Here is a 12888-nt window from a genome sequence, read left to right as displayed (position 1 = left end):
CTGGCAGGAGACATGAACCGCACTCTAGACCCAGACTTGGACAGATGCACGGGGACTAACTTACCACAGAAACAAGACGTACTAACCATACTTCAAGGGCTCCGTGACTGTCAATTAATTGACATTTGGAGGGAACAACACCCCACAGAAAGAGCATACACTTTTTACTCACACCCCCATAACAGATACAGTAGGATAGATTACTTCCTGGTCTCTAACAAAGCGGTCTCCATGGTCTCCCATTCTGGGATCCATGATATTTCATGGTCGGACCACGCACCAATTGAGCTGCGATGTGCTCTGCGGCTGCTGGACAGACCAGGGGTGAACTGGAAATGAAATGAGCTGCTATTAAAAAACCCAATATCGGAGCGGGCGATAGGAGATAAAATTAAGGAATATTTCGAAATCAATACGGGGAGCGTATCTTCCCACTCTACACTCTGGGAGGCCCATAAGGCAACCATGAGGGGACTTCTAATAATTTAGCAGCACAAACCAAAAGAGCTAAGGAGTCCCAGATAAAAGATTTGCGGGAGAAACTAGCACGCCTTTCCGCACTTCATAGTCTCAATAAACAGGGCGCTACCCTAAAGGAACTCTCTGACATCAAAACTAGACTCAATTTGTTGCTAAACTCCAGAGCCGAGAGGGAGTTGGCATGGTCCAAGCGTAAGTTTTACGACAAAGCCAACAAGCCAGATACCTTACTTGCCAATAGTTTACGTAACAAACTCCCTAATTATAGTATCTCCTCAATCCGCACCAAGGGGGGGGGACCTTACCTCCGACCCTAGAAGAATTGTCGCGGAATTTAAACATTTCTACGAAGTTCTCTATGATGGAGATAAGGTCAGCCACACACAGAAAATAAGAGGAAAAACCCAGAAGTTCCTAGAAGAGGCACGCCTTCCCAAATTGAGCAGGGTAGAGAGGGAGGCATTACAGGCCGACATTACATTCGAAGAATTATCAGAGGTTATAAAGGCCCTTAAACCAGCCAAAGCTCCGGGACCAGATGGTTTTTCAAATTTATATTACAAAAAATTCCTTAAAATACTAGCGCCACAACTTCTAAAACTATTCAACGAAATTTTAGCGGGGGGCTCCTTTCCATCCCAGATGCTCCAGGCCTCAATCTCCCTGATCCACAAGCCAGGCAAGGACCCGGTAGACTGTAAGAGCTACCGGCCCATATCCCTGATCAATTCCGATGTGAAAATATTTTCTAAACTGCTAGCTAACAGGGTGGGTATTGTCCTGCCTGGGCTAATCCACCCGGATCAGGTGGGATTTATTGGAGGAAGGCAGGCGGCAGACAACACAAGACGGATCATAGATTTGATCGATCTGGCCAATAAAAAGAATATCCCGTCTATGCTGTTGAGTCTGGATGCTGAGAAGGCCTTCGATAGGATCGATTGGTCCTATCTGAGGGCAGTACTAGGAGCATTCGGGTTCGAGGGACGCCTCCTAGAAGCCATCTTAGCCCTGTATAAAGGCCCCACAGCTAGGGTGCGCCACCAGGGCTTCCCATCGGAGCAATTTAACATCTGTAGTGGGACGCGACAGGGGTGTCCCCTGTCCCCTCTGCTGTTTGCATTATGTATAGAACCCCTGGCGGCTCATATTCGCCTAAGCCCAGATATAACAGGGATAGACGTAGGGCACCAATCCCATAAAGTGGCATTATACGCTGATGACGTGATACTGACCCTGTCGAGGCCGCTCACTTCCCTGCCCAATGTCTTTGAGATTCTGGGAGCGTTCAGCCTCATCTCCGGGTTCAAAATTAACCAGACAAAGTCTGAAGCCCTAAATATTAGTCTCCCGCGTCCAATGGAGAAATTAATTGAACTAAATTTTAATTTTAAATGGCAAGCCTCCTCTATCAAATACTTAGGTATCCAAATTACCAAGACATATGACTCATTATACAAAGCAAATTATCCCAAACTATTCCAAGCTCTAAGAGAGGACCTGAGGGTGTGGGCGGGGTTTGGAATTTCTTAGTTTGGACGGATTCATAGCATCAAGATGAATCTCCTACCAAGGGTGCTTTACCTGTTCCAGGCCCTGCCAATACCATTGGTGCGGGCAGATATCCTCGCCTTACAGTCAAAGATAATGAAATTCATTTGGCACAAGAAGAGTCCACGAATTGCTAAGAGTATACTAACCAGACCCACGATTAGAGGAGGACTAGCGGTACCTTGCTTGATGGCATATTACAAAGCAGCAAGATTAGGTCAGATTGTCCAGTGGCACCTTGACCCGTCCCTGCGGAGATGGGTGGCACTGGAGAAAACCTGCTGTGCTCTAATTGAGTTGCAAAACTTAGTTTGGCTGCCAAAACGGTGCGATAACACAGTGGGGATGCTGTTACGGACCATGGTGAACTCTCTGGCGGTGTGGAGGAGTTCCAAATTTAAATATAAGTTAACGACGAAACACTCCTTAATGACCCCGCTCTTCGATAACCCAGATTTCGCCCCGGGGATGGCCGGTGAGCGGCACTTCAAAATTTGGTTACAGTCAGGATATAAGCGGTTAATAAATCTGGAGGGGCCCACGTATATTAAAACATTTGAACACATCAAATCAGAAAATTGTCTCCCAAACTCTGAATTATTCCGCTACCTCCAGATAAGAGCATTCTATAACGAATTTCCAGTTAGACCAGCCAGGACCAATTTTGAGCAGCTGTGTTCTAGAGCTACGGACACACGGGGACTTACCTCTAGATTATACCGGAAAGTGATCTGTCCGGGTGGACCCGACGCCGACAAACTGAACTACATGACTAAATGGGAGACAGACCTAGGGGAGACTTTAGAGGACAAAGACTGGGAGTGGATTTTACAGGCGGCGGATAAAAGCTCCATCTGCTCAACGTTAAAAGAGAACGCATATAAGGTCATGATGCGCTGGTACCACACCCCACTACGTCTGTCCAAATTCGTCGGCGGGTATTCCCCGCTCTGCCCAAAACAGTGCGGGGAATCAGCAGACCTAGTCCACATGCTGTGGTCCTGCCCGAAGGTACTCCCGATTTGGGAGAGCATTAGAGCTTGGGCACAAAGTATCCTCGATTTAGAGGTCCCCCTGGACCCGTGGCTGTTCTTGCTGGGCAGGCGGGCCCGGGGGCTGCCGAAATCGGCACACAAATTGGTGGCACATATGGCCACAGCCACTAGGTGCGAGATTGCAGCATTGTGGATACAGCAAGATCTACCAGTCATCCCCAAAATCCGAAACAGATTGTGGCAAGTCTGCCAGATGGAACAGTTGACTAGCTGGGTCAACGACTCTGGCCGAAATTTCTTAAAAGTATGGGAGCCATGGCTTACCCAATCCGACATCCCCGGGGTGGATGCCAGTACAATTTTGCAATAATAAATAAAAGTGCGTTCTCTGGTGACGGAGCAGAACATACTATAACATAGGCAAGTGACAGGTAGGATCCCTCCCGACTATTAAAACTAGAACCAAGAGGAGTCGTCAAGTGGCACAAAGAAGGGCACAGCTCGGACCGAAAGCAGATCGTATAATACCAAAGACCATGGTGGTAGTCCATTTCCCCTCCCCCCTCCCCCTTCCCAGTCCATACCTGTTGTTTATTCCCCCCGTTGTCCAGTCTTGGGTCTAGTAAGTCAGGTTTGTCTAGTCTTGTGAGTGTATGTTGTTAGTCCCCTGTAGAGTTGGAGTGACTTTATCCTTGCTGGTGAGAGCGAAAAGGGTAAACCTCGGGGGGTTTCAATTTGTTTTACTGTGGGATGTGGCATAATGTACCTGTTGTGAAACCCAATAAAAATCTTGAAGTTAAAAAAAAAAAAAAGAAGTACATGTACTGTATTGTGCACAGACTGGGCTATTAATACGTAAGGTTTAATTTATCACTAAAATAAATGCAAATAACTTACAAAATATAAGTGACAATGTGAAGACATACAAATTGAATATGGTAAAAACATAGGAGAGTGTTAATGGGTAGTGCAGTGTTTGTTGAGAGGAAAAATAATTGGTTCCATTTGTCTGGAGGACAGAGATGTATAACCTTTGGGTTAATACATTGTCTGTCTCTTTTTTTTTAAAGATCTGTGACTCCTGTCATTTGATTTTCTAGTTCACCACAGATGCAATAACGCAAAATCAAGTTACATATTTCCATTGATTTGTATTAATTACACTTTGTGACTTGCTGAGAGGTGTTACCTTTCCCTTTTGCTCTGTTTGATAAATTGTCGTGGGAACTTAGAGTCCCTATCTCTTACACCTGCCCCAGGCAACTTAGAGGCATATAACAATGACTGCATTTCTATCCAATAAATGGGACACTCATGTATGACAAGATGAGGCCAAAAAGGTTTTCTCAACAGAAAATACCTACACTGCAGAGGTAGACTCTGACAACATTTCCGATTATTTTAAGAATATGTCTAAATTGTTTAGATCACAAATTCAAACATGGTGGAAGGTTACCAGCCTTCAAAATTATTATACAAGTAACATGATACTATGAGGCGTTAGAATAGGCTTGCACCCAGCCTACCATATCACCTCAACTGAATTTGTGTAAAAATGGGAATCAGTTCTATCCAACTACTCAAACGACCTGATATAATTATTACTTAACTCGCAGAAAAACCGTTTGAGACTATCGACCACGATTTCCATGTCAAGCTAAAAAAGCTTGAGCAGCTTAAGATATTAGCACAATATGATGAATTTGAAACTAGACTAGAAAAGGAAATATGTGACAAAAAGAAAAGAGGTTGGGGCGCTCCCTATTTGTATAGGCTTGTGATGTTGCCTGTGTGGTAGTGTGTAACCAAAGAAAGGGTAGTGTATACTTGCCCTTGTTGTTTTCTGCAGCTGGACCAGTAGAGAAGATAAAGCCCGGAATCTTCTTGTAGTTGCAGTGGAGGTGGAGGGTTGGTCAGCGCACGGGATTTTGCTCGAACGTAGAGATAAGAGGATAGGAAGATATGGAACACGGTATTAGTGTTTTAGTAATCGAACGGTACAATACAGCCAAAAGAACTTTGGAATTAAAAATGTATGAAAAATATATTTTTAAAATAGCTTAAAACTCGAACCTGACGAAGCATTATTGCGAAACTAGTTATTCTCTGCCGGAGCCCATTGATTGAAGGACCCAGCCAGCCTGCTGACATCCGGTAAGACCTCCTCTTCCGGTCCCGCCGTCGGACGCGACCACGGGAGCTGTACTGGTGAAAGGAATATCACCGGACGATCAGGCTGATGCTGGGCTGTTTTAAAGCTGTACCGTGAGTGTTATTTTGACTTTGTTTTCTGTACCTAATAAATTCTATTTTGCTCACTCACCGAGTTCGGCCCTTTTCTTCCTATTTGGGCCCCCGGGAGAGAAGCAACTCACGTACTGCCCCCACCAGGAGGGTGAGAAAGCTATTGTTTTTAGCAGCATTCCGTGAAGGAAAGACTGCGCATTAAACTCTGCTAACCAGCCCCATTATCCCCTTTTTACCTCAGACCAACAACAGGCTATATAAACACACCCTGTTAGTCATCCACATATAGCACATATTCTGCTTCTGTTCACAAAAAAAACACACAATTCCATTTAAATTTTATTTAAGGATTTTATTTAAGGATTTTTAAGCTATTTTAGAATACATTTTTTCATATATTTACTTTTAATTACCAAGGTTCTTTAATTCCAAAGAGTTTTAAGCTATTTTAAAAATATATTTTTCATACATTTTTAATTCCAAAGTTCTTTTGGCTGTATTGTACCGTTCGATTACTAAAACACTAATACCGTGTTCCATATCTTCCTATCCTCTTATCTCTACGTTTGAGCAAAATCCCGTGCGCTGACCAACCCTCCACCTCCACTAGAAAAGGAAATAGTTACTGTAAGTTAACAAATGCGATAAAAGAAAGAAAACATCTGAAATTTCTCAGGTTCAGTAACGACTAGCCAAGAAAACGTTTGCAGCTATAGATCAGCCTATAAAATCGGACAAAAAACGATCAGCTAACAACTCTGATATTTGAAACATCAGTAACTACTCACCCCAGTCAGAGACCCCCTAAATACTTTATGTACCATCAAATAGGAGAGGGCAGGGTCACCCAAGATAATAACTAATACACCTCCATCCTCTGTCAATTTAAAGATCTTTAATCTATTGACCATAGAGATCAACACATACCACAGCAAAAGGGACTTTCTTTTTCACCCACCACTGATTTTGATCTCTTTAAGTGTGTGAAAGATCTCAATCTATTATCTCACAAATTATTGTTGCATAAATTCTACGCCAAGAAACCAGACAAGTATTAGATACCACATCACTGCACAGGATAAGGAATATTTTGATGGTCTGATGACTCTATTGGATGACAATGACACAAACATTTTGACAAAGTAAGGTCCCTTTACGCACCTCAAACACAAAAGTAGATTCACTCCGTGCATGGCTATCTGTACCTAGGTTGAAGTTTTTACTCAACTAGTCACACATAACCTTGAAAATTTGCGACCAAACCTGTCATTCCAAATAATATCACAAGGTGAAAGGGCTGCTTTAAAGGAACTGATGTTGAACCCTGACATAACTGTCAAACCATCTATCTGATATGGGTGGGATATCATAATTCAGAAAACAGACGATTATCTCAGAGAATAAATGCATCCTAGGAGACAAACAGAGCTGCTGTATTGTAGATTAGGGCCTACCATCAAGTTTAAACATTAACTATATCCATTCTACGGGAAGGTCTAGACAACAAACTGTTCGATAAGAAGGAGTTCGAATTCATGGTCACTAAGGCACCCATTTACCATAACCACTTTCTATATAGTGCCAAAAATACACAAAAATCAAGAGAGACAACCAGGCAGACCTGTAGTGTCAGGTAACAACAGACTGACTGAAAATAGTAGCATCTATCTGGACAACATTTTATATCGTTCTGTGACAACCCATCCTAAAAGGATTTCCATACCAACTACATAGAGTTGATAAACCTACGGTACCAACTCAATGACCGGAATGGTGACTGCTCACACATGCAATCTGTTCGGATTCTTAAAAACCCACCCGTCTTGTATTCAATGATGAATTTAAATAAATCCGTCTGGATTTTTAAGTATCCAATCTGCAGACAGATTTTAATGGGCAGGACGGATTGTCAAAATGAACTGTGTATTCTGGGAAATGGATTTGGACTGTTTCACCCATCTCTACCAATGACGATATACTCCTTGATGTGGAAAGATTATATTACAGAATCATACACACCAATGGTCTTAAAATATATGATCATTTCCTGTCAATGTGACATTGTGGGTATCATGCACAGACAACAAATTCACATTCAATCTGTAAAATGTTGTCCTGACTCACAATTATTTCTTATTTGATGGAAGTTTCTACCACCAGGGAACAGCTACGGGCACATCATGTGCACCTTTGTATGCTAACTTGGGCTGGTGGGAGGAGAATTTTGTGTTCACAGCAGATCTCCTCCTGCTGATTTGAAATGGTCTACACATTCGTTTCAATGAGTTTGTGAATCTATTAAACAACAACTTAGTGCAGTAAAAATTAAATTAGATTTCTTGACCTTAAAATCAAGAAAGATGCCAATAATGCAATACAGACCTCAGTATTTAGGAAAAACAAAGTAAGAAACAGCCTATTGTCAGCTCATAGCCAACATCAACTATCATTAATAACAGGTATCCCCATTGTGTATTGGAATCTGTGTATTTTGTTAACTGTGTGCAGCTGGTCTCAGTTGCTTATGGGAGGTTAGTGGCCCCTCCCCCCCAAGGTTTAAGCTTGCCCCACCCCACTTTCCAAGTTGGCAGGTCAGTTTCATTTTGCCAGGTTACGACAGATCCAATGTGATCATTCCTCCTGTAATTTTACAGGTAAATAAGAATTTTAACCCAGGTGAGTGTTAGGCCCTTCTATGGTCATGCCTTGTAAGTGGCAGCAGGCTTAAGACGCTTTGGCCAAATGATTAAACTAAATGACCCTTTTTACAAGAGATGTATACTGTAGGTTTTGCACTGTGTATTTTTGTCACAATGGAAGTAGCTTTGGGCATTTTTGTTATTTGAGGTATCCCAATTGGACAGCATTTACGCCTGAGGCGGAACTGTTCAACATTAGCCAAATTCAAAGTACATGCTAAAGATCTAAAAGATAGATTTTTGAATCGTGGCTATTCTATAAATACCTTAAAGAGGACGTATAATCGTGCATTGCTCAGCAACAGAGACCTTACTCTCAACAAGCACCAAAGCAGGCCCTGCTCAGATTAGATGCATAGGTACATACAACGAAAGATGGATCCAAATAAAATCAATCTTCATCAAACACTGGCATGTCCTGAGATATGACAATGATCTAGCCATAGTATTGAAAAGTACACCTAGCATAACCAGCAGAAGGTCCAAAAATGTGTGCAATGAGCTGATACATAGTCACTTTCATGTTGGTTGAGCTTCCCTTTTAAAGGGACCTATCAATGCAAAGAATGAAAGACTTGTAAACGTATATCTGTCAAGAAAGAATTCCACATCGCTGACAAAACCAAATCTTATATAATCAGGCACTTCATAAATTGCAAAACAAGAAATGTAATCTATGATCACATGTACATGCGGCCTGCGGTATATAGGCAAGGCCATACGAGAGTTGTGAAGACATGCCTTAGAACATGTCAATTAAATTATCAATGAGCAAGATACTCCAGTGGCAAGTCACGTCAACTCACAACACAAGGGTGTCAGCTACCTGTCCTTTACTGGCATGGACCAGTTAAAAAGCACTATAGGAGGAGAGGACATTGATAACATATTACTGAGAAAAGAGGCTGAATGGATCTATCGTCTAAAAACATTACGCCGTTTTGGATTCAATGAAGGGGTCACTTATACACCTTTCATATTACACAACTCTATATTGTATATCCGCGGTGCATTCAGATTTGACTGTAGCATTAGTCTGAAAACTTTACCATTTATGAGCCTCTATTAGCATCTAGAGCTCAGACCATTTTTACACAGATTCTGTATCTAAATGATTGCACTCTATAACTGGCACATGCAATCTACCTCTGTAACCACTCTCATATTTTGGAATTAAATAGTGCATTTCATTTTATAATGGACTCTTATTTTCTATCCAGCCATTAAACATGTACATCCCTATACACTATTATAAAAGTGTTGTAGTAATTACTATTTTTTTTTTAAACTATTTGTGACGTCACTAGACGTGTAGGGCATAGTGATGCATTGACGCCACTCCAAGAAGTGTCGAAGGGGCGAAGGTTTTCTTGAGCACTGAGGGCAGAGCTCAATTATTCACCTATCATTAGTGCTATACCATTTACCAGCGACAAGACCATTACAGGTTGTATGATTATGGGAATCAGTAGGCAGACAGTTAGTGCTGCATTATGTGATTATAATGTGATTACTGTAGTTAGTAGGTAGCCAGTAAGAGCTGCATTTCTTATGGTTTGGGAGGTCATACTCTTTATATTGAGTTAGTTATTTCACTCTTACTCCCACTGCAGCTCACCATGATGCCTGACCATTATGAGGGCTGATTTGGCTGGATTGGGATTTCACCCTTATAATGACCATTTACTGTCTTAACCAGCTACTGTATACACATCCACTATCAACTTAGCAGCCTGTTAAAGCAGCACTCCATCTATAGCTAGAGACACTGCACACAGATGGGGTTCATGATTGCTTAACATCTAGCTCAACGCATTGGATATCTTTATGTGTCAGTTAGCAACCATTCCGGTATTTGTCATCTCCTGGGATTTCATGTGACATACTGTATTAAAGTAAAATTATTTACCCCCACAGATGTAGGGTTTATTTATACCTAGCAGCCTGTTAGAGCTGTAGTTTACATCCACCACTTATAGCTAATCAGCATCAACTACCCATAGGCACATTCATCTTACTTTAAAACGACAGCTGCCTATTGCATGATACTACAGCTGAATCCAGACATGAGCTTATATGTAACTAATGTTACCACTGATAGACTTTTCTATGGTTCTGTGTAGGGTTATAACTATTGGGTTATAAAGGGTTATACTGTGACTATTGATGTGGTCTCTAAATATTGATACATAAACATATATACCAGCATTACCAGAGACAGTTATACATCTTTTGTCCTCAGACAAATGGAACCAATTATTGTTCCTCTCAACATATGCTGCCCTCCCCAGTCACACACTCCTATGTTTTTAGCATATTAAATTAGTATGTTTTCACATTGTCACTTATCATTTTGTAAGTTATTTGCATTTATTTTAGTGAGTATGAATAGCCTAGGTGTACCCTATAAATGTACTTCTTTTTTATTTCAAATAGTTTTTATTAGTGTTCCGCATCACAGACATCGAAGCTCCAACAAGCAACTGAGCGAACTTTCTCATACATTGAGTAGGAATAGTATCAATGAAATACTCTAGAATAATCATACAAACACTCTTAACAATGTACTTAAATTCTCGTTATGCTTAAATTGTAGATGATTAGGCATTAAATCCACTTTAGTACGGTTACTGTTGGAGGCTCGGTTCTAACAGGGTGATTTATATATGTAGCAGGGTCCCCCCTGGCCCCCTTCACCTGCGCGGAGTAGCGGGGACCCCCGCGGTATGTCAGGCAGTTGCAGGGGCGATCGCGTCGCCGGGGGCTTCCGGCGACATCTGTGACAGGGCGCTGCCATCTTGCGTGTGTTTGCGCATGCGCGGTTCGTATTTAGAGTTGCGGCGGCCATTACCCTTAGCGCAGGGACTCTCCAAGGTCACCTCTGCACAGTTAAGAGTAGCGGCGGCCATTTCACGATCGCGCATGCTCAGAACAGATCGCACACGCAGCCCCAATGATAAAGAGGTCCTGAGTGGACTACATCTCCCAGCAGCCTCTGGGGACTGCCTTTTCCCCCAAATCACATGCAGCCAGATAGCCACTAAGGTTTACAGATTCTCATGCTGCATGTGGATACATTTTTGTGTGCTGAGTTAGAAAGGAGACAGTGAAGCACATGAGTAAGTCAGACTGAGGAGACAGTGGGGGAAGGAAGGGGGGCAGAGAGCTGCGAGCTTCTGCCCTAGGCCAGAAGTACCCCAGGCTAGAGTTGAGGCCCTGACTCCCCACTAGTGAGGGTGGGTGTTCATAGGGACAGGCCCTTAGGTAAGGACCCTGTGCCCCTTCAGCTGTGTGCTAGGCAGGGACCTAGTGATAGTGTCTGCTGCAGTTCCTTAGTGCAGGGAAGGAGAGAGAGGCCCTGCTGCAGTTCCTTAGTGCAGGGACCCAGTGATAGTGTTTGCTGCATGTTCCTGTATGCTGTGTTGCTGATTCAGAGACTGTCCTTACGGTGGGATGTCAGGCTGGACTCCATCTCACGCGGAGGTACAGATCAGCGCTGGACCAAGCAGATCCGGTAGACCCTTTGCGAAGGCATCCAGGTGCCGGGGCACCAGGGCAGGTATTTACACCCTTCTACACGTGCACCAACGTTACCTTTCTCCTAACATATGACAGGCCTGTTCACACACTTGGGTGGGCTTGGACTCTATGGACACGGGGTTGGGAAGGGTGTGAAGGGTATAGCCAAGTTAGGGGCAAGGATATAGCCACCAGCTAAAGGCAGAAGGTGGCCTATATATTGTTGTGTATGCTGATGTTGTTGCACTGTTATATCATATACTGTGTGTTGTGTTACTCGTACAGTAAACCTTTTAGCCATAACCCTGGTGTATGTGGTTTCTGGGTGGGTTCCTATGCTAGTGCATTCTACATTCCTATAGAATCCTGCATAGGTGGAGGCGCTGACCGACGAGTGAACATTCCAGAGAAGCACCCCAGGTTCCCAGTAGCGGAGGCTCAGGCCTTCTGTGAACGCACCACACCTGGTAACACCTAATTCTTTGCACCACCCACATCTGCGATTGGGGGGGAAGGGGGTACAAAATGTGTTATATATACTATCTGGGTAGTAAGAACAAAGAGGAAGAATACAGAGAGAAAGAGGAGGGATGACAACCAAGAAGGACAGGGGGTGGGGGGGGGGGGAGGAGGAGGGAGAGAAGGGGGGGGAGAGGATACCTCCTCCCCATGACTGTTTAGCTTCTCTGTTTGTGTGTTTTGTATTACATTTTGTATTACGTTTAGTGCCCCAGCCAGGGATCCCATGTTTTGTAAAATTCGTCTGTAGAATGTTTTAGGAACGCTGTATTTTTTCCATCCGCATCACCTCGGTTATTCTTTTTTCTACAGTTCGACAAGAGGGGGTTTGGGGGTAATCTTCTTCCTGGAAGCTGCCACGGCACATCTAGCCGCCGTCAGTATAAATGATACTAGCCTCCTCATAGGCCGGCTTATATCTTCAACTGGTTTTGCCAGGAGATAAGCCAATGGCTCTATGGGAATCGAGAGATCTGTTACATCTTTAATAACGAAGGTGGTGTGTAACCGTGTAGCCCAGCTCCCTAAATGTACTTATTTTTTAAGGATCTGTGACTCCAATCATTTGATTTTCTAGTTCAGCGGTGCGCAAACTGGGGGGCGCGCCCCCTTCGGGGGGCGCAAGATTATGTAGGGGGGGCGCGGGCTGCGTGCGGGGAAACCTGGGGGCGGGCAGAGCTGTGCACGGCGGCCGGAAGCTCCGTGCTGAGGCTGCTTCTAATTCTATGCTGTGTCTGCCTGCAGAGGGGGCGGGGCCTTGCTGCGGGGCTTTCCCTGCACACAGACAAGCCCTCCTCCTCCTGTCTGTTACCCGCCCGTTTTCTGCAGCACATGGGGGGACCTGAGCAGGCTTAGTTACTCCCTCCCCCCACCCGTGT

The sequence above is a fragment of the Ascaphus truei genome, chromosome 3 (genome assembly GCF_040206685.1).
Source record: "Ascaphus truei isolate aAscTru1 chromosome 3, aAscTru1.hap1, whole genome shotgun sequence".
In the NCBI taxonomy this organism is placed as follows: Eukaryota; Metazoa; Chordata; class Amphibia; order Anura; family Ascaphidae; genus Ascaphus; species Ascaphus truei.
Note: the sequence above shows the minus strand (reverse complement) of the source record.